Source organism: Prionailurus bengalensis, chromosome C1, assembly GCF_016509475.1.
Source record: "Prionailurus bengalensis isolate Pbe53 chromosome C1, Fcat_Pben_1.1_paternal_pri, whole genome shotgun sequence".
Lineage (NCBI taxonomy): Eukaryota > Metazoa > Chordata > Mammalia > Carnivora > Felidae > Prionailurus > Prionailurus bengalensis.
In genome coordinates, this window is record NC_057345.1 from 136380653 (window position 1) to 136404303 (window position 23651).

At 37.4% G+C, this 23651-nt stretch overlaps 1 long non-coding RNA gene across 1 annotated transcript; it reads right to left on the reverse strand.

Moving 5' to 3' along the window:
- Positions 1-441: 441 nt before the first annotated feature.
- Positions 442-9362, reverse strand: LOC122479680. The gene is made up of 3 exons (XR_006296403.1): positions 9187-9362; positions 4790-4879; positions 442-817 (listed from the first exon to the last, which is right to left on the reverse strand). It is a non-coding gene; the product is annotated as an uncharacterized LOC122479680 (long non-coding RNA).
- Between the last annotated feature and the right edge of the window lie 14289 nt (positions 9363-23651).

Below are 23651 nucleotides of genomic sequence, written 5' to 3' on the forward strand. Positions count from 1 at the left end.
ACCTCCTTCAAGCGGCACCTCTCCTCTTGAAGGTTTCCTGGATCACCAGGAATAAATCGCCCCTTGCTTCTTCATCCAGCCATAACACCCTATGCATTGCACTATTGCCGCTTATCTGCTGGTTACTTGTTTCCAGGAGTTCCTTTCCAGTTAGTCTGTGGATCTGGTGAGATCTGGTTCTGAGTCTTTAGTTACCTGTTTTCCTGGCTCCAGGTACAAATAGATATTTGAAACTTACTTCTTGAATACACGCTGCATACAGAGGTGGCTATAATCTAAATGCACTTGAATTCCAAAAATATTCGGTGATTACTTATTTTCCTTTAATCTCTTATCCATTTTCAAATATAGCAGGCATCGTACTCTTCTAAATTGCAATAATGTGCACTACGCATTTGCAATTCCATGTTTTGGAGTTAGGAAGGGATATAATGAATAGTGTCATTAACAACTTTTATTAAGATCTTTCCATGACACAGTACACCTCACTAGCTCAAGATACAAAACAAGTAGGAGGATCTCCTTAAGATACAAAAAGTAGGTCTCCCTTAAGACCTGGAGAATCGAAAAAAATATATATAAATACAATTTTTCAATTTGTGGTAAGAGATTCTGCTGTTTTTTCCTAATAGCCACAACAGCCCCATCAGATGTCATCCAGGTTTGCCTCGGTACAAAAAGATAGAGACTGGTAATGTTTCAGAAGTGACACATGTCACATTCCCTCACGGTTCAGTGGCCAGAAGTAGTCACATGGCTTCAGTTGGGCTGCAACGGGGAGTGAAACATCGTTCCCTGTGCCAAAGAAGGAGATATCCTGGAACTGGTGAACATTAGTGACTTTAAAGACTAAAACTGAAAAAAAAATGTTTTTTAAATAGATTTAAAGTCTTAACAATAAGAGTGGTAAATGCTTATGTAAAAATTCAAGCAGTATAAGATAATGTAAAATCATTAACAAAATCCTTCCCCAAATATAGCCACTTTTCATACAGTTTTGTGCATCATTTTAAGAATTTTTTTATTGTATTTACATGTACACACATACTTTATAAATCACAGTGTAGATGATATTAAAGTAGGATCATAGATGTTTTTTGTGGAACATTCTTTATTTAAATAGTCTATTATGAACATCTTTCCCTAGGATCATATATGGATCTACCTCATTACTTTTTATGACCTCTACCTGCAGTGTTTTCCATTTGTGAAGATAAAATTATATAGACAAAGCGTTGCTCTAATGGTGATAATAATGATGACGAGGAGGATATAGGCAGTATCCCTTTAGGATACAACTTTAGGAAGTATGAGGTAGGTACTATTATTATTACCATCTCACAGAGGGGGAAACTGAGGCATAGCGAGGTTAAGAAACTTGCACAAAAATCACACAGCAGGGAAGTGACAGAATCACGGTATGATTCACTTCTTTCTGGATCCAGAGCAGATACTCATAACCACTGGGATATATTGCCTCTCCGGGGTGTAAGACTTTACATTTTGAAGTATATTTCAAAATTACTTTCTAAAAACGTAACGTCGTATGAAAGTCCCAGCAATAATAAAGAGTGTCCATTTCCTCACACTTTCATCAACCGTGAGCTGGTTTCAACTCTGCCATCCTGACATGTGAAGAATTCTCATGTTCAATACTGTGTTCGTTTGTGAGGACTTCCAGAGCAGTGCATTGGAACATGAAAAGAAGCAGGAAAGATGCTAGACACTTCTGGGAAATGATACTTGTTTTCGCAAGAATCTCTTACATTCATACTGTCTGAGAGGAAGGATTTGACAAGATGATTAATTTGTCTTTTCTCTTACCTAATTGCGTAGTTGCTACTCATTTGAAGCAGTTTCCTTCTAATGTTAGCGTCAACCCAATCCTCAAGCATCCGCAGTTACATTTTTGTGTGAGGAATTTAGAGAAAGGAATGAGAAGAAGCATTTGTCTGGTTTCTAAAGTGTGTAAATTATGATAGTGGATATTCAGCGTTATGGGTTGCACCGTGCTATGTGCTGAAAAGTCTCGCAACAGAGTGTCTGCATGTTCTTAAGTTCTCTTTTGTGTGTGTGGTGGTGGGAGGTGGGTGGGTAATGGAGGGAGGCTCTAGAGAATAGGACTATAACAAGGGCCCATCTTAGCCAGATCTAAGAGCAGTACTGTATACAATTATTTAGTGAGCACCAACTATGTGCCGAATCGTATGCTAAGCACTAGAAATACAGTGAGAACCCGAAGACAAATGGTTTCTATCCTCATAGAGGATATCACCTGGGTCAAGGGGCAAACTAAAGTAGTACGTGATACTTTAAGAACCTGTGACTAGTCACGGATGTCTTCCATGAGGAACTGATGTTTGACATAAGATCTGAATGATGAGGAACCATTAAACATTTTTCTTTCAGAAAGGATTACATTTGCTACCTTTATGAGATCTGGTTGAAGACAGGTCAGATAGTGCTAGGAAGCTTATTGTCATTGTCCAGCAAGAGACAGTGATGATCGAGGTTCAGGTGTTAGTGGAATAGATGGGGAGGAGACACATACAAGAAATGTTTAGTAGAGGAAATGGATAGGACTTGTTGACGGCTTTGATATCAATGGTAAGGGGGAGAATAGTATCAGAGATAATGCCAGGTTCCTGGCTTGCATACTTGGTGGTGTCTTTCTTAGCTATGAGAGTCACTGAGGTAAGACTGAATTTGAGAGAGTGCATTATGAGTTTGGTTTTGGAAAGACTGAACTCTTAGTGCCTTTGAGATATCACGAAGACAAAAGTCTTATCTTTCTTATTCACTGTTGTATCCCCAGTGCCTAAAGTGGTGTCGTGCATTTTGATAGGTACTAAAACGGGTGGGTTTTTTTTTTGTTGTTAATTTCATAAAGACATATCTTTTTCTTTATTTAAGTTATTTTACCTTTCTTAACATTCTAACATTTTATTCATGTAAAAATCTTAATTTTTTTAATAAGGTTTCATTTTTTTTGTTACTGTAACAGGATCCATCCCCCAACCCCTTCTTCCTCCACCCCCCCCCCCCACCCATGATATTCTCTAATGGGTTGTTTTTTTCTTTAAAGGAATGCTATTTACTTTTTAAATTAATGCAACCAGCTACTTTACTTAATTCTTAGAGTTTTCTAATAGATTTTCAATCAATTCTCTCGGTTCTTGTAGTTATAGATTTCATTAATAGAAAGTAAAGATAATTTTGCTTTCTTATTACTTCCTTTAAAAAAATACTTAAACCTATATTATTTCATTTAATCCTTCCCATGACCTAAGTTTGAAAATTCCTATGAACTCCTTCTTCTGGGTAAGCTAATATACAACTTCATAGTAGAATAGTAGAGTAGTTATATTTCATTTTATTAATGGATTTGTCTTAAACAAGTTTCAAAGTACTGTTTCTTTCAAAATGTACAATGTGCCACCTCATTAAGAAAAATCAAACATAAATGATGAGTCTATGAATCCTATAAATGAAGTCAATGCCTAGAGGCTCATTCATTCATTCATTTATTCACACATATTCACTGAATAACTGGGGCATATCAGGAAAAATTCTATGTTCTGGGGATACGGTAGTTAAAAAATAAAGGGAAAAATATCTGCCATGATAGAACTGATATTTTAGTGGGGATAACAGATGATAACTGCAATAAACAAAGAAAATATATGTTTTGTTAGGTGGTGAAAGTTGCTAAGGATAAAAGCGGAGTGGAAGAAAAAATATAAAGTATTAGGGAGGGATGGCAAAGTTTTAGATAGGATGTATAGGGAAGGCCTCATTGAAAAGATCCCGTTTAATAAGAAGAAAATAAGGGGCAATTTATCTGGTCATCTGAGATGTCATTCCAGGCAAAGGGACACATTTAGTGCAATGATCTGTTGTTGGAACAGTGCTGTGGCTAGTGTGCCTCGAGCAGAGACATGAGGGAGAAATCAGGGAGTTCAGAGAGGTAATGGGTATGGGTGGTGGGGTAGAGGCCCTGTAGGCCACAGCAAGGACTTTGGCTTTTCTTTTGAGTAATATCAAAAGCTATAGGTGAATTCAGATTGAAGGAATGACAGGATGTGGCTTATGCCTGAAGAGGGTCACTCTATCTGCTAGTAAGACAGGACTGTGGGTGGACAAGGAGACCTGTTAAGGCCTATTTCAGCAATCCACACAAAAGGTAATGGTAGCTTGGGCCAAGTTTATAGCAGAGGAGGTAATGAGAAGTGGTTGGATTGCGGACATATTTTGAAGGTAGGATGAACAGGGATTTCCTAATTGATTAGCTATAGGGTATTGGAGACAGGGAGAAGTTAATGATGTGTGAGATTTTGGCTTGCATAATTTAGAATGGTATTGCCCTTGATTGAGGTGGATAGACAGCGGGAGAAACAGTATTTTTATCTGGGGCTTGGTTATTGGGAACTTTGTAGTTCTATTTGAGAGGCAGAGTTTTAAGGATAGGCAGAGAGGTTTCACAGGGGTGTACCATCTCATTCTTTCCCCAGTTCTGACCCCTCCAGCCATGGCACTCCACTGACAAATATGTGGTTTCCCAGCAACATCAGGCTGAAGAAAAGCGGGGCGAGAGAAATGGGGCCAATTTCAAAATGGGCAAGGGAGAACAAAGGGAGCCTGGCTACCTGCACCTATGTTAAGAGATTTCACTATATTTGCTTACCATGTTGTGTTTGTTTCTGAGCTACAGAATGCATTATTATACAAAGATACACTCTTTATAAGACCTACACTTCCTTGCCATTTTATTTATTTAACAAATACTTACCAAGCATTTCATCTATGCCAATTTCGGTGCCAGGAGTTGGGGATACGGGGAAGTATAAGATTTGGTCATTTCCCTGAAGCAGCTCACAGCCTAGAGGGCACATATACATAAATCATGAGAAGTATTATAACAGAAGGTTGATCCCAAGCTATGAGACTAGAGAACAGGGGACGATGAATTGTCAGGTAAGCTAGGCTGTGTATTTCTCTTTTGCAACTTAATCCTGGGATTCCATCTTATTAGTATTCTCATTTTCCTGTATGAATCAGGGGTTTAACTACTAAGAGATTGCAGGGTTCTATATCATAAGACTCTTCGTTGCCTGAGCTGAATTTCCTTCAGGACTTGCAAAATCTTGGGTCATGGGATTCCAACTTAAGATTTAAAAAAAAAAAGTCCCAAGTTTCTGTTCCTTGTTTGCAATTCTCCTAAACATAATTATCTAACTTCTTCTCCAAGTGCCGTGACAAAGCAAAGTTTTTTCAATGGGGGTACCTATGTGCAAATTGAATGTGTTGTTCATGGTCTCTGTAACCAGGTGCTTGCCAAGAAGCAAGACCGATATGCACAAGTGAACAGCTTAAAGGAGAATTTTTATTGATGGTGGAGAGTTGAAGATACCTGTATATGTTGTACTTCTGTTGTTCATCCTTTTGAAAGGAGTCTATGAGCCCAAGCATTCATTTCATGGAGTACGTACTTCTTTCTCATAGAAATTTGCATTTCTGTTTTCAGTATAGACCAGTGTGATCCAATGAGGTTAGGTAGACTCGACTGTTGGTTGTTGTAGGATAGTTATACTGCACTCACTTACCGTAGCAAGGTATTACTTGAAAGACACAATCTAGCTTTCTACCTTTAAATTTATGTAAGTATAGCAATTGCATTTACGTAAGCATAGCGATTGCTTTACAAAGGATGGCTTGTACAATTTTCTACTGAGTCCAGTGTGGTCTCATCTTTGAGTTTCTTTTTTTTCCCAGGGTCATCTATTGTTATGGTCAGAAGATAGGGAAAATAAGGAAAAAAATGGGGAAAACTAAAATGATGACCAAATGATACTTGTTCATTTATACGTACAACAGTTGCTTCTTAAGTGGCCAGTCCCTGTGGGAGTCATTTTGCATGGTTGGTTTGTGAGGGCCAAGCAGTAGGTTTGTGCCTGGGACAGGTTAAGAGGAGACTTCGCCACACTGTGTTTGTGTTTGGGGAAGTGTGACTTTGTTTCAGTGCCCCACCGCCCTTATGGAGCCCACACCCCTGCAGCTACCAAGAATTATAGAAGTAGTGGCTTAATGTTCTTCCTACCCAAAGTTCTCCTCCCACCGTCTCCCCATCTGGCAGCTCATCGATGACTTCTGCTGTACTCTCCACTCAATCTAACTAGTTTGGCTAGCATCACCTGATTAGAGCCTGTTTGTGGTTACTTCTAATGAAATCATTTTGCAGTAATAAATAAAGTTTTCTAAAATGCTAAATAGGGCAGGAAAGGGTTACATCAAGAAATAAGATCTTTTACCTTATTTTTAGAAGTTTTACTTATTTATTTTGAGAGAGTGAGAGACAGCGTGCGTGGGGATGCACTTGTGCAGAAGCAGGGGAGGGGCAGAGAGAGAGAGGGAGAGAATCCCAAGCAGGCTTCGTTTGCACTGTCAGCGCAGAGCCCAACATGGGGCTCAATCTCATGAACCGTGAGATCATGACCTGAGCCAAAATGAGGATGCTGACACTTAACTATCTGAGCCATCCCGGCGCCCCCAAGAAATCAGATACTTAAAAATGTCTACAAATATTCTTTATTCTGATAACCAATGAACTTGGGATATATTATAAACTGAACCAGATCATGGTGTCTCTGGACTGTTTTTCCAAAAAATTGATTTAAGATCTTCTACTTTTTATTTCCAATTTTTAATCTCAGGTGTAGTCAAAGAACATATTCGGGGGTGCCTTGGTGGCTCAGCTGGTTAAGCGTCTGACTTTTGACTTCAGCTCAGGTCATGATCTCACAGTTTGTGGGTTTGAGCCCTGCATCGGGCTCTGTGCTGACAGTGTGGAGCCTGCCTGGGATTCTCTCTCTCTCTCTGTCTGTGTGTGTGTGTGTGTGTGTGTGTGTGTGTGTCTGTTCCTCCCCTACTCTCTCTCTCAAATAAATAAATAAATAAACAAACAAACAGTTAAAACAAAACAAAAAACAAAAAAATGTATTCAGCCTAGTTTAATAAACAATTTTTAAGCCCTACTGCATGTTGGACACTATGCTGGATGTAAAAGACATGACTGAGACATAGTACTTGCTCTTCAGGAGTACATGCTCCAGTGGAGAACAATGGTGCCTAATAATGTCATTATCACAAAAATCACCATGTTTGGGGCATCTATTATGTGCCGGGCACTCTGCTTGAGATTTTTCATGCACTTAATCCTCACAATATTCATGCAAAGCATACGTTTATTTTCCACATTTAACAAATGAGAAAACTGATGTTCATGAAAATCCAGTTACTTGCTCAAGGTGATAGTAAGTGGTATATTTGAGTTTAATGCGTGTGAATTATCACATTCCATGACGTGTGCTCTTACCATTAGGGTATAGCACTTCCTAGTAAAAGAAAACCCGTACCTTTAGAGGAATGTGAAATGGGTACATGTGCTCGTGTATCTACGTAGATGTCCTTCATTAGGCATAAAGTTTCTTATTATATTTCTGTTGTTGTTTCTTAGAAAAGAAATTAAGTTGCTCTATTTTCTGGAAAAGTCAAGATGTGAGGGCAAAATAATACGGTATCATTTTAGCAAGCGTATGAAATTTACAAAGGAATGCTGACTTATCCAGGGAAGTCAGGTTGGATAGACTACATTTAACCCTGCAGCGTTTTCCGCCATTCAAGATGTTTTCTGACATTTTCAAAATTTCTTTAGATTCATTTTTTATTTCTCACAAAGAGCTCATTTTATTATTTAGTAATCAAACTTATTTAAAGCAAAGACGATCGATTTATCATCAGACTTGGCTCTGGATAAACTTTCAATGTTTGCAAAAATCAAACCTACCCTTTTAAAGAGGACAATTTGGCACATTTGACATTCAAAGCAATATGAGGCAACATACCTGGTTCAGTTTTGGTGGCAGTTCCACCAACATGTCTAAAGCAATCGATGGAATTGATGTAATTTTCCAAGGGCACTAGTTGGAAGTAGGCAATACTCACTTATTGCTTTGAGTTCTTATATTTTTAGTGAATTATTGCTTTATAGTTACAGATCATCCAGGTATCTTGACTCCAATGAAGTAACAACTTGAAGCGTCCTGCTTCCTGTGGAAGTGTTTCTTTTAACTTCCCCTCTCCTGGCCCTTGTCCATGAAGGAGAGAGCAGCCGGTTCAGGCTGCACCTAGCAAAGGATCAGAATCCAACTTAAAAAAGGAAACAAGGGGTCAGCGAGAGCCAGAGCAAGAGAGGGAGAGAGAAATCATCAAAATGAGGAAGTGATTCCTCTGGTTATCAGAAACAGGAGCAAAGTAACAATGGCTGAAAATTCACCTCCCCATGGGGGAATGAATCATCAAAATAACCGGTGGAAAACAAGGTTGTGCAACCTTGACCAGCGTGTGTCACCGGCTGGTGGAATTTTTAGAAAGGCAGCAGTTTGGGTTCATCACTGCGGTTCGTGATTGCACACACCTGTTTGGGGTATGGATTTTGCAACCCCCCAAAAAGGGGAAACTGAACTCACTGCTCCTCCCGAGCTGTGCAAAAAAGCAGAAAACCACAGCTGCTTGAGCAGTTAACAGATATCAGTAAAATACCCATGTTACATAATTAAGGATAACGTTCTTGAAGCATATGGGCCGGAGGTATTATACTCTCATTAAAACTTTAGGTAGGGAACAATTTAGCATATTCTCACACATTTCTAGGGTTGAGTTCTATAATAAATGTTTGTAATTAGACATGCTCTAAACAGTTTATTAAATAATACATGAAGAAATGGTTGATGAAATATAGACGGCTCTGCATTTTGTGTACAATGACACAGAGGCATCAAGATAAGAAATAAAAGATTTCTTCTCATTGACTTGATAACTAGTCACTCTGAGCAGCTTAAGTAAGACTGGAAGAGGTTTCATTCATCAGAGCAGCGTGTCTGTGATCTTAAAGAAATAGGGATTGATGGCTCTGGATTTTTTTTCCTTTTCTTTTTAAATACATGTAGCAATCTTTGAACTCTACTCCCGAATAAAAAGAAATGCTTTTGACCAGAGCCATGCAAAAATCTCATGCACTTTTCCTGGCAGGAAAGAAGCAGCTTGATAGGGAATGATAGGGGTGGAGAGAGCCAAAAAAAAAAAAAAAAAAAAAAAAAAAAGATCTGAAATTACATTTAAAAATTATACCTTGATGAATAGGTGCTGTTATTTATGAACTGGAGAGGAATAAGGCAGAGAAGTCTCTTGAAAATCGCCAAGGCAGGTGTTTGGTCCCTGGGGAAGTGGTAGGAAACATGCCCCTGAGATGATATTAGATGCAGGAAAGAAATTCTTTCAGTTCTGCAGCCCTGTTTGATATTCAAGCCAGGTGATTAATGGTCAACCATTCTTATCTGAATGGAAGAGTCTGTGATCTATGGAAAATGAGCTTGGATGATCTCAGGAAGTTCTCAAGGGATGAATAACAACTTTTTGAAGTCAGGAAGGTCAACTGGATATTTTGTTTTCTAATGCACACAAATAAGAAATCTTGTAACAGAATAAACATAAAATTTGGAACGCCTTCTAGAACATACTTGGGGAAACTGGGCAAGGATGACATAGCTTTTACTGATTTGTCTGCTTAGTAGGTAAATGGGGCTGCCAGTCTGGCAGTTTGCACTGGCAATAAATCACCACTAGACATTTTATTTAAAAATTGGCACTGGCTCGGGGGAGGTAGGGGTTGTCAATTTGCTTTTATGTTGAGGCCAGGCACAATCATAACACACACAAGCCACCTGGAAACTTCAGGCCACATGGAGAAGCATGGCTCAGGTCTCTAATGGCTGTATTTTTGCATGCTTGGAGAGCGCAGGGCTAAATCACAGTCTCAGGATCCTGACCAGAAAGATCTTGGCAAACTGGCACAGCCTGGAGACATCCCTTTTGGAAACCAGTTTGGTTCTAGAATTATGATGTAGGAAGGATATCATAGATTTGATGTAGGACGGAAAATGTGATGACTTACCCTTTTATTGGTGATGGTGATGGGGGAGGGAATCTGCCGGGCCCATGCAGAGCACAACACTTAGTACATTTCAAAAATCACTCCATTATTAAAGAATTGGGTAGATTTTTTCCCCTCCCCGCCCCCCCGCCTTATCTGGCTTGGGAGTTCACTTTTTAAATTTGTGATAAATATTGAGAGGGGAAAAAAAAAGATACCAACGTGATCATACAACCACCACCGTCCTCATGTGGGCGGGGATAGATGTTCTTTGAAAATGAAGATTTTTAAAAGATAAAATGGGAAGGGGGAAAAGGCAATATGGAGCCATTATAGCTTCTCTATTGGAAATGGTGGGGATGAACCCCCTTTCTTGCATCTGGTTCCTGATGTGCTGCGTGTTCTTCAAAGCTTCCCATATCCGTGCACAGTTTCTTTTGGATCTGAGTATATCAATTTGAAAATATGATAGTGTATCAGGACTATTATACTACAAATAAACTGATTTACCAAATTATTAGTCTTTCTTCTCCGTTTACATATTACATTTGTAAATGTTAATTATACTGCGTATTTTGTACCATACAAACTATTAGAAAGGATCTGGTTAAGATAAAGATGTATTGACTTACTTTGGCCTCATGAATAATTCAATTTGTTCACTTTCTGGAAATATCCAGTTTGCTGTTGATGCTACAAATATTTGAATTTGCTTCAACTTGTCAATCAAAGATTTGTTTCCCCTCCTTTCTGGATTTCACATATGTAATTTTGATAACACTATTTACCAAAAAGTTAGAAAAAATATACATTTTGGTTTCTGCTTGGTGAAGTCGTTCAAAGCAGTGCCTAATGTCAAGAGCACACAAGGCACCCCCTCCAATGATGTGCTGAACCAATTGGCTGTTTTCCTGGTATTTGGGACATGGGAGTATTTAAAGAGTTTTGGCATTAATTACACATAAACACTTAGAGCATTACATACCTCGCCTGATAGGATTTTTCTTTGTTTTAAAATATAAAATATTAGATCCTTTACTAAATGTTTATAAAAGTTCTGTTATAAATGCGATGGGATCTGTGTTCCTTAGGCCACGGTGTCTTACAAGCTCTCTGCTAGTGAATGACAGCATTCATAAAATGAAAAAGGGAAAGAAGAAAAGAAGAAAAATGAGAAACCCCCAAAGCAGTCACTTAAAAAAAATCCCACAATTCTGCCAGTATAAGATGCCTGCATTAAATGTCATGCCAGCAAATCCTCACTCAAAAAGATCAAGACACAGCATATACAGTATTAAGGAAGAGAGCCTCTTGGGATAGCCTCTAAAATGATGTAGGTAACTGGCAGTTGTTTATATTTTTAATTTTGATTTGTGCACCGGTATTCATTTAATGGTATGTTTTGGAGACAGACATGTGACAATCTTCATCTTGCATGCATGTCTAACAATTATTTGGATTTAATATAGACATTAATTCGGAGTGAAATTTATTCATCTGAATTTACCATACTCGAGGGCCCTGAAAGATAAAATGTGAATATTTACAGCATCTTGGGTTTTGCAGCTAACCTGTTAATTTCAGGGCAATTCAGCTTCTAGTATTTACCCTTCTTTTTCCTCTTCCTGCTTGAGACTTACTATGGGCCACAGATTTGTGTATGTGTGTTTGTGTGTGAAGAAAGTGTAACTTATTTTGTGGAGATCACAGTTCTAACCTTATTTTCGTTATTTTGTAAAAAAAAAAAAAAAAAAGCCTTCTTTCATCCTAAGTGCAGAAGTGGATAACATAGTTTGTTTACATAAAGTTATTAAGATATGAAATATATCAAGGATAACAATGATTCCAGGGGAAATAATGTGTATTTTAAAAGGTATCTTATTCTCCACGAAAATAAAACGCCATCACTTTTCACTGAATTCTCTGAGCATGAAAGGGCACAGGCATGCACAGGCGTCCTTGCACTGGCTCACTCGCTCACTCGCGCAAAAATAGTCTCTGAGGGAGAGAGTTGCAAAGCTGCTACCAACTTCCCCAACATACCCAAGAATGTCTTTATTTAGAAACTCCCATGTGCTATTTTTTTTTTCAGCTCTGGAATCTCAGGGATTTTCCCATCCCTCTGCATGCTTGAGACGTTTTAGAGCATGGTAACCCCCTCTTGGAGTCCTCTAACGCTTCTGTTTTATTTTTAAAATGTGGGCAGTGTTAGTCTACTGGGAAGTGCCCATCCTGTGACAAAGGAGGGCGAGGTTCCCAGCGCGTGTGGCAATACCTCTGAAGATCATTGTTGGGTCGAGAGTCCAAGGCCGTGATCCACCAAGGTTTCTTTTGAAGGGCCTTTGAAAATCATGAGATTTTAAGTCAAGCTCTTTCTGAGAAGGTACATCGAAGAGCCATGCGTGTCCACATTGGTAGAACACTTTGTGACTTCTCGTAGGCTCATTAAATGGTAACAGTTGATCTTTTGCCACAAGCCCAGGATATGACACATGTCTAGTCTTTTTCAAATTGTAATCGACAGAGTGGACCTGAATTTTGGTAACACATTTGCTTTCAACGCAAGTATGGCAACTTGGCCCTTTTTGGGCCAGACTGTGATAATCTCTGAAGCAATTTATTGTGGTATTGTCCCCCTGCATCGTGTGGGTGAAGCTATTAATATATGTTCAAAAATCATATTTGCATATTGTTTTTGATAGAAACACACTACTGCCTTTACAATAAGGCACAATGTGCAATTGCAGAAAACTCCTTTTCACTTATGAACGTCTGAGTCTGAGATTCACACAAGCCGCACTTTTGTTTGCCTCCAAAATGTGGGTGCCAAATGAATCTACTGCACTAGGCTTATGAACACTACTGCAACTGTGCGGCCACTATTTCTCTACTGGGAGAATTGTTTCGGCAGATAAACCATCTGGCTTGAAACACAGCCCTCTTTGACAATATTCCCCATTATGTTAGCTCTGAAACAATGTGTACAACTATGCTCCAGTGGAGGACATGTTAACAGAAATTCAATGTCAAACAATATCTGCTCTGTAATCTTTTGCTAAATGTAAAAAAAAAAAGAGGTAATCAAAATGCAAGATTTTAATTCTTTAAAGAGTCATTGTGAATGTGGTATAAGATGAAGACAACTCAGGAAAATATTTAATAAGGAACTATAATAGGAGAATGTTTAACATAGTGACTGTTTCTTTAAGGATCACCCATGGAAAATGTGGCTCCTTTTGTTATAAATATCATAAAGATGGTGCCTTAATGCTTTGCGTTCGTCCATTTCCTTTTTTCGTAAGTGTGTTCTAATATGGATTGATTATATGCGGTGGGAGAATTGTTGCAAGCCAGTATCTATGGCTCGAGATCCTGATGTGAACTTGGGTGACTGACTCGCTGTGACTTAAGAGTAAGGGACACTATAGAGAAATTGCAGTGGGAACAGGTACCACCTATAACCAGCTAGAGGAAATGTGATAGAACTTTTAAGAATCCAAACTACCAATGTTATTGTTATGGAAGAAAGAGGGAAACACAAATATATATAAAATATGTATATATATTTATTATATTCATATATATATATATATATATATATATACACACACATACATAATCAGGTTCAAATCTATTTAGGGTGATGTTAAAAGAGAAGACTTGAGTGAATTTATAAGAAAGTTGTAAAAAGTTGAGCATATATGAGTCTATGAGACCAGAAAAATCTATGGTGGGAGTGTTTGGCCCATTTGTTGGGATGATTGTAGAAGCACTTAACATATTACTGAAATGAAGAGAAATTGAGCTAAATCCTAGGAATTGCTACAATGTATGTAGAGTAAGAGAGAGTCTTAGGGAAGAAAGCTAACTTGATGAATCCATGAGAAAGATTGATAACTTATGATAATAATTCCCATGAGGCTTGAAGAAAATGGTACATAGATAGGAAATGTTGATTGTTTTTTCCTCCCATCACAAAATTGCCTTGTATATCTAAGACATTCAGTTTTTTTTTTTTAATTTACTAAGTAGATTTAGTCCTGGTTACTTTGTCTTTCTTTTTATGTTCTTCCGGTACCACTCTGTCTTTAGTTACGCAAACAACATGTCTCAATGAAAATCTCAACTTTTGGCTTACAAGGAACCATGGTGTTTATTTTTTCTAGTGCTTTTACTGACGAGAGAACTAAACTACTTTTTCTTTCATTTTATGATTTTATTGTACTGGATAACCAAGAACTTGTATTAATCAAAGACTTCATTCCACATGCTCTGTGTCCAAGGTGATTTCTGAGTAATGGTTTCCAATAAAGAGGCCCAATGAATCACATGAGTTGACCAAAGGACCCAGGAGGAGCCTCATGAAAGACTAATCAGTGAGCTACTGTGAATAGGAGAACAGAGGTCTGTCCCTAAATGAGAGGAAGGCTCTTTTGAGGGTTTGGCTGGTGAGCATGAGATTTCTTTCTCACATTCCTCTCAGAAAAAAACTATACTGCCTGCCACCTGGGAGCCAATGCCAGTGACCTACAAAAAAAAGGGTCCAATGGAGACTGCTGGTCAGATCTGATTCTACTGTTGTTTCCTTGCTGAAGAGGAGAGATATACATAGATTCCTTCTGTGGGCTGGAGAGTATGCTCTACAGTCCTAAAGGCACTGGGATTTTCTCAGTCTATTCAGGGTCATTAGCTGTAGCAGGCACTCTATTAAGTTATATTGTGTCTATGTTTATGACTAGGTAGTGAACTCTGGATTATGTCTCTAGCAGGAAAAGAACAATCAGCAAATTAATGTATTAGACTTCTATGAAGTCTTCTTTGGTAAAGGTTAATTATCACGCTAATAGTATAAGGTCTGCTGCCAGGAGGAGAGTACTTAACACATGAGCTTCTGTTTGCATTTCCCAATTTTTTTTTCTCACCAGTGATGGAGACATACTGTCACGTGGTAAGGAAAAACCTTTGTTGGAGAGAAATTGGGGCATTGTTAAACATTAATAAGTCATTTGATTTTTTTTTTGTCTCCCTAATCTTTCTCCTGCAATTTTATAGATTATCTGTGGTGTGTGTGTGTGTGTGTGTGTGTGTGTGTGTACACGTGTGTAGATTGGGTCTCTGTGTGTGCATGCATGCACATATTAAATTACCAAAGCTCTGACAAGTTTGAAAGGTTCGCCAGAAGAATTTAGATATAGATATGCCATTAATCTTTAATTTGTAAAAGATAAAATTCAAGTAATTGTCATTGGAAAGCAGAATGTGACTTGTTTGAAGGATTATCAGAATTTGCTGAGATAATCATTTGATGATACAGACATGAAATTGAGCTTCTCTGTGTTTTTGGTTTAGGTGTTTTAGGCAAAGAATTTTAGAACTGAGAGGACAGTTATTTCTGATGATCAGAGCCCCAAGAACGGGATTCTGAGAAAACCTGAAAAGCTCTTGTCCCAGTAGGTAAGGGGACAGTGGTGAACGATTTACTTCTTTGCTGTCCTGCACTGTTCTTCAGGTAGACCGTGTCCCCTGACCCTTGTAAACTGGACAAAGAAAATGAATGCAACAGGTCCAGGTAGGTTCTCTCCCCATCTTAGATGAAAAAAAAAAAACACAATCCAGCAATCCAAGCAGATTTATAATTTGATGGTCATCACCGTTTACCCAAGTAAATGAAGCAATAGTTGAGGTTTAAGAAAACAAGAAACGAAAACCAGCCCACCAACCGCACCGAGGTAGGCGAGCAGCCCGTGCTCCGGGCAGGTAAGGCGGATTAATAACAGGCCACTGCTAAGAAGGTTTAGGCTCTTACTGTCAGAGGGTAATAATTAATGATCAAATGTTAATGGAGATACTGGGCTGCTGATGTCATTAATTCAGCTCAGTGGAGCCAGTTCTGCCCGGGACCTGCCACAGCTGTCCCTGCATTTGCTTAATTATTCCAGTGCCTTCAGGCTCTTTTTCTTTCATTTTTTTCCTTACCCTTCCCTCTCCGCCCCCCCCACCCCCCCAACGAACTACAGGACATTATGTTTTCCCTGACGCAGAATTATGAAGAGCATCCTGCTCTCTGGGCCCTGCCAGGCCAAAAATACGTGAAAACCCAAAGGCAACAAAGGAGACCATAACTTTTTACTGGGATGAAAAGATGGAGAATGCTGAAGAAAGGCCATCTTTAAATAGCCTGATTGTGCTGACATAATTTTGGGGTTCTTTAAGGATTTGGATGTTGAAAGTGAACTCTGAGCTGTGCAAAATGTCAAAGTGCTCACTTCTCCCACAATCAAAGAGATTATAGAAAAAATGGTGCGAGAGTGTTGATAAAACATAATGCTGTACAATGATCCATCCAGGGGGGAACTAGAAAGTGAGCTCTGCTGGGTAAATTGGGGCAAGGAAAATCTTGGTGCGGGGAAAAATGCCACGATAATTAAAATTCAGCTGTAGGAGTGTATGAATTTGCCTGCTGTGTTTTCGGAAACTTCTTGCATTTCTTTAGCTGTGAGTCTCTTTCAGCCATTGTATTGCCTTAAATTTAGGGAAAAACTATTCTTTGCAAACCCATTTGGATCTTTCTGCCCTGGCCTGATCTGATAATCAGGACATTTCTCACTTTGCTGTTTCCTAATTGAACGGAGTGTTTATTTGGGTTTTAAAAGACCCTCGCTTTTCAAAATGTGTAATGGAGAAAAAAACTAGTTCCTTGGCTTTTGGGTATATATTTTCTAGTTGTGATGAGTGTTAGGGTGTCAAAATAGGCCAATGTGTCTTGTGCCTCAATGCTGGAATGCCGCTTGACTCCCTTCCAAACTGAAGCACTTAAAAAAATGTGAAACACTACAACAATTTCAGATCTCTCTCTGTGCGGCACATGGTGATTTAAAATAATTGAAGCTCTTCAAATTTTTATATGCGCTTGAATTTGGAAGTGATCGGCTCTGAGCATGTGCAGTACACAATGATTGAAAATTATTAGAGTCCCTCAAATTTATCGTGTTTCAGCTTGGGAGTGATAGGGGAACCAGGACTTTGGCAGTTAAAAGTGTTTTAAAATGATCATTACAGTCAGATGTTAGGTGATCAGAATTCTGGACACTTGTGTACATTTTTAAACTTATTGTTGAAATGACTTGAGTTTTAGATTCAAAAGATATTGTTAGCCCACCAGAAGAAGGATTTAAATAAACCATCTAAAATGCACCATAGCACAATGTTACTTTCACGGTCATAGTCCCCATTGATGACCTGAATGTGATCATGATTGTAAAGCCAAATGCTCAAATTTGGCAAGAAAAGAAGTGTTCTTTTCTAACCCCTGCATGACAAAGAAATGTATTCAAGTAAAAACACCTGATGCGCTGTGGTGACAACATGTAGAGTCTGTAGTCTGTCCTTGTCTGCTTTTGCTTTAAACAAGGGCTTTTTGAACTAATTATTTCTAATACATGGCCAAATTTTGTTTTTATTCAAATATTTTGAAGAAGCTGCTTTTATGAAAGATCATTTAACTTAAATATTCATGTTATGACATCTCTGAGATGAAATATACACACTCATTTTTAAGCCCTTTATTTGCTCTGGCTATTTGGATATTGAACCAAATGCGAAGGTACATCATTATGAAATGTACAAGGTGGAATTCTCAGATGATTTACTTGGTCACTTGATGGTCATTAAACATTCCTCAGATCTTTTACCAGAGGATATTTTCTACGCGGGAACATTTAAACTTTAGCTGAGTGCCCTGATGCCGAGATTCTAGGATGTAAGGTAGATTTATGGTTCAAAAGTTAATAATATATAAGAAGAAATCCAGTCATTAAGCAGTCAGCTAAAATTCTTAACATGTTTTATTTGTACCTTTGAAAGCCACATGGACGCTCTCTTATTTGATTTAAATGGAAGTGACAAAGGTGAAATTCCAGCATATTTCTCAGTCACTTCCCTTCCTCAGTAAATGTTTTCATTTTGATAAAAATTAGGATAAGTTGATTATGGATTTGATTTTTTTTAACTAAAACCTGGAGTTGGAATTTGAAATAGTCTGGCACAGGAAAACTTTCTGATCTTATAAACTGGCTTTATGAAGCTCCATATTTTTATTAAGGCAAAAATTTAACAGGATTAAAATTAGAAAAATCTAATAATAGAAAATATGTTGTATTTGGGATTTCTGTAACCCTAGGGATTCAGGGCCTTGAACTATGTGAAGTCCTACATTTGGCAGAGTAGTCAACTTTTGCCCTCAAATTTATTATTAGTTTTTAAAGTTTGAAAAATTCTCTGTGTTTATATCCTTTTGTTTCCCACTCTTACGTTGCCCTTTTGTGCTTAATTTTGACAGGCAGAAAAAAGCTAAGAAGGTTTGTTCTTAGTTTGCTAAGAAAAAAGCTAAGAAAGCCATTATTTGTGGCTCTGCTAAATTAAGAATGTGTCAGTAGACTAGTGTTATGCTATTAAAGAATTGAATTAAGCCTTATTTAGGTCACGAGTAGAATAAGCACAATTCTATCAAGATAGTCTTTGTTGAGCACATAAGAATGCCTAGAAATTGCCCAGGTTCAAAGAATGGTTGAACCAAAAGAAAGTTCTTGTTTTTAGCTCTATCAGTTTGGAGTGCCTTGGGAGCTGGGAAGATTATTTGCAAAAGCTGAAGCTGCGTTGGTCCTTAAACTCTAAATTTTGCAGTAGTGTTAGCTCAGTAAACCAATTTAAAGAAACATCTGATCTGTATTGATACATCTTCTAAAATAAAGAATGCCATTATTTCATATTTTAATATCGTCTACGGGGACAGCTGGTATTGTTTTGGAAACAATAAGGACATTAGTTACCACTTGAAAAAAAAACACAAAATAGGCCACTCTTGACCTTGAGAAATTGGAAAGGAGTTTTCTCAGGTTAAAACTCACTGTCCTTTTCAACTTTGTGCATATTTAGAGAAAGAGCAGTTTAAGTAAATTCTTTTGTGCCACATACAAAATAAATCCCCAGAGAAAAAAGAGATTAAAAAAAAATCAAACGATAAAAACTTGAAGAATATAATAAATTATACAGTTTTTCTCTACAGGTATAAAAGGAAAAGAGAAATAATAAATTTGACCTCCTAAAAATGAAAATAAAAAAGATACTTCTACATATCAAAAATATGAAAATTGAAATATAAACAGATAAGGAAAATGTCTATAGATATCACAGATGAGTTCTCCATAACATGAAAATATTTTATCCAAATTTGTGGAAAAAAGAAGTAAACTGTAGTAGAGATAGAAGAAAGGGTGAAAAAAAAACAGTGAAAATAAATTATAAATGGTTAGCAATTTATGAAAATAAAGTTCAACAAAATAGATCATACTTAACATAATATCAAATATAACAAATCAGTTGAAATGAATATAATTATTAGATAAAATTTCCTAATCATGAACTGCAAACATTAAAAAAAGAGCCATGCATTCAACACATGCTTTTGAATGTCCCTGGGTACTAGGAATAAAGTTATGAACAAGATGTCAACAGTCCATAGTCTGGAGAAACCTGCAATCTTGAGTGAATCACAGAAGGGTAACAGGCAAACATGGGGTGGTGTGATAGTCACTGTGCGGTCTAAAGAGCAGGGCCCTGGGGTACCCCCAAATCCAGACATGAGGAATGAGGGAAAGCCTTTCAAGGGAGGGAGGCTCAGGCCTGAAGGGTTAGCATCATTTTTGTCTCTCTGCTTTTTCTCACAATCCTCATTCAAATCCTTGAGTAAATCTCTCATTTTTCCTTCAGAATATACAGAGGATCCAACCAGTGCTTGGCCTCTCCCTTTGTATCACTCTGGGCCACAATGCCATCACCCCTCCTGGAATATTGTAATTGCTTCGGAGTTACTCACCCTGCTTCGACTCTTCCATCATATGGTCTGCTTTCTCCCCAGCAGCCTAGTCCCTCTAACCTGTGCCTACTCACTACCTCAACAACCTTGCAGAGTTTTACATCTCACTCACAAGACCCAAAAAGCCTTTCATGACCTTCCAGCCCTACAGCGTCTGCCCCATGAGCCTATTTAACCTTAACTCGTCCATTTTATCTGTCATTGCCTGAACCTCGGCCCTTCCATCCTTCTCCTGCCTAAACACACTATGTGTTCATCACCTCATGAGCTTTGTACTTGCTATTCCTTAGATTAGAAATGCTTTTCTCTCAAACACATATAGGGCATTGTTTTGTGATTTCACTCAAGTTTCTGCCTAAAGATCATATCATCAGATGTTTTCCTTGACATTCTATTTAAGATGACAGTCTTTTGTCTGTGTCTTTACCTTCTCTTCGTATTATTCATCAACTCTTAAGGTTTTTATGTGTTTATTATCTGTCTCCTCCCACTTGAATGTAAGGGTATTGAAGTCAGGAACTGTATCCATCAAGGCTCAACCAAAGAAGCAGAACAAGTAGGAGATTATGTATGTATGTATGTATGTATGTATGTATGTATGTATGTATCTACCTACCTACCTACCTACCAATTCATCCATCCATCCATCCATCCATCCATCCATCCATCCAGCTATCAGTCTGTCACAAGGAATGAATCAAGTGATTGTGGTAGCTGGCTAAGAAAGTTCAAAATCCATAGTGCAGGCCTCCAGGAAGGGAAGATTGTGGTCAGTATGAAACAGGCAACAGACCTAAATTGCTGTCCACAGGCATATTTTATTCTCCCCCAACCTCCTTCTATGTTCAATATAAATGTATAATTGACAAATAAAAATCATATAGATTTAATGTGTACAGCATGATGATTTGATACACCTATATTGTGAAGCAAAGACTGTGATCAAGCTAATTAACATATCCATCACCTTAGGTAGTTTCTTTCTTTCTTTCTTTCTTTCTTTCTTTCTTTCTTTCTTTCTTTCTTTCTTTCTTTCTTTCTTTTCTTGTGCTGAGAATACTTAAGATTTACTGTCTTAGCAAATTTCAAGTATACAGTACAGTATTATTAACTGTATTCAACACTCTGTATGTTAGGTCACTAGAAGTTACTCATATTATAACTGAAAGTTTATATTCTTTGACCAACATCTTCTCATTTCCCTCACCTCCAAACCCTGTCAATCACTATTCTACTCTCTGCTTCTGTGAGCTTGACCTTTTTAGCTTGCACATAGAAGTAAAGTCATATAGTATTTATCTTCGTGTGTTCACTTATCTTAGTTCATTTAGCATGATGTCCTCCAGGTTCATCCACATTTTCATAAATGGCAGGGCAAAAGACCTGAATAGATATTTTTTCAAAGACACAAATGACCAAAAGGTATATGAAAAGCTGCTCAAGAGCACTAAGCATGAAAAAAATGCTAATGAAAATCACAATGGGATATTACTTCACACCTAGTAGGATAGCTATTATCAAACAGACAATAGGTAGCAAATATTGTGGGACGTGAAGAAAAGAGAGCCCTAGTTCACTGTTGGTGGGAATGGAATTTGGTACAACCACTATAGAAAACAGTGTGGAGATTTCTCAGAAAACGAAAAATAGAACTATCATATGATCCAGCAATCCAGTTTCTGGGTATATATAAATAAAATCACTATCTCAAAGAGTTATCTGCACTTCCATGCTCATTATTGTATTATTCACAATAGCCAAGATATAAAAACAAACTGTCAAACTAAGTGATGACGAAGAAAATGTGTAAATATATAATGACTACAAAAAGAAAGAATTCTTGCCATTGGCAACGATAGAATTTTCACCTTCTTGTTTTTTGTGTGTTCTTTTTAAAATTACTATTGAAGTATAATTGACAGACAATATTATGTTAGTTTCAGGTGTACAACATATTGATTCAAAAATTCTATACACTATTCAATACTCACTCTAATAAGCGTATTCACCACTTGTCACCATACAACATTATTATAATATTATTGACTATACTCCCTATACCATACTTTTCATCTCTACTACTTAATAACTGGAAGTTTGTACCTCTTAATGTCCTTTATCTATTTCATTCATCCCTACCTTTTCACCTCCCATCTGACAATCACGTTTGTTCTTTGTATTTAAGACTGACTGTATTTTTTTTTTAGATTCCACACATAAGTACAATTATATAGTATTTATCTTTCTCTATCTGACTTACTTCACATAGCAAAATACCGTCTTGGTCCACCCACATCATCACAAGTAGCAAAATCTCATTCTTTTTTTTATGGCTGAGTAATATTCCAGTGTGTGTGTGTGTGTGTGTGTGTGTGTGTGTGTGTGTGTGTGTTACACACACTGCATCTTTATCCTTTCATTTATCAATAGACACTTGAATTACTTCCATATCTTGGCTATTATTGATAATGCTGCCATGAACACAGGGCTGCCTATATCTTTTTGAATTAGTGCTTTTGTTTTCTTTGGGTGAATACCCAATAGTGGAATTACTGTATCATACGGTAGTTCTATTTTTTAATTTTTTGAGGAGCCTCCATAACTTTTTCACAGTGGTGATGCCAATTTACATTTTACATTTTATAGGGCATGAGGGTTCCTTTTTCTCCACATCCTTTGCCAATAATTGTTATTTTTGTCTTTTTGGTACTAGGTATAATGACTGATGTGAGATGACAGCTCGTTGTGGTTTTGATTTGCATTTCCCTGGTGATTAGCAATGTTGAGCATCTTTTCAGGTATTTGTTCATCTGTGTATCTTCTTTGGAGAAACATCTATAGATGTCCTTTGCCCAGTTTTTATTTGATTATTTGTGTTTTTGGTATTGAGTTGTATGTATAAGTTCTTTGTATATTTTGGATATTAACCCTTTATCATATATAACCTTTACAAATATCTTCTCCCATTTAGTAGATTGTCTTTTTGATTTGGTGATGGTTTCCTTTTCTATGCAAAACTTTTTATTTTGGTGTAGTCCCAAAATACTTTGCTTTTGTTTCCCTTGCCTGAGGAGACATATCCATCAATATTTGCTAAGGCTGATGTCCAAGAGATTGTTGCCTGTGTTTTATTTTAGGAATTTTATGGTTGCAGATCTCACATTTAGGTTTTAAATACATTTTGAGTTTGTTTTTGTGTATGGTTTACGAAAGTGGTCCAGTTTCATTCGTTTGCGTATAGCTCCAGTTTTCCCAGTCATTTATTGAAAAGACTGTCTTTTCCCTATTGTGTATTCTTGCCTCCTTTGTCATAAATTAATTGAGCACTTAACTATAGATTTAATTCTGGGTACACACTGTTTTGGTTACTATAGATTTGTACTGTATCTTGAAATCTGGGATTGTGATACCTCTAGCTTTATTCTTTTTTGTCAAGACTGTTTTGGCTATTCGAGGTCTTTTGTGGTTTCATACAAACTTTAGAATTATTCTAGTTCTGTGAAAGGTGCTATTGGAATTTTGCTAGTGTTCACGTTGAATATGTAGATTGCTTTGGGTGGTATGAGCATTTTAACAATGTTAATGCTTACAATCCATGAGCATGTTATATCTTTCCATTTGTTTTTGTCATCGTCAATTTCTTTAATCAGTGTCTTGCAGTTTTCAGAGTAGGTCTTTTACCTCCTTGGTTAAGTGTATTCTTAGGTATTTATTCTTCTTGGTGCAACTGTAAATGGGATCTTTTTAATTCCTTTTTCTGCTACTCGGTTGCAGAATTTTTTTTTCTTT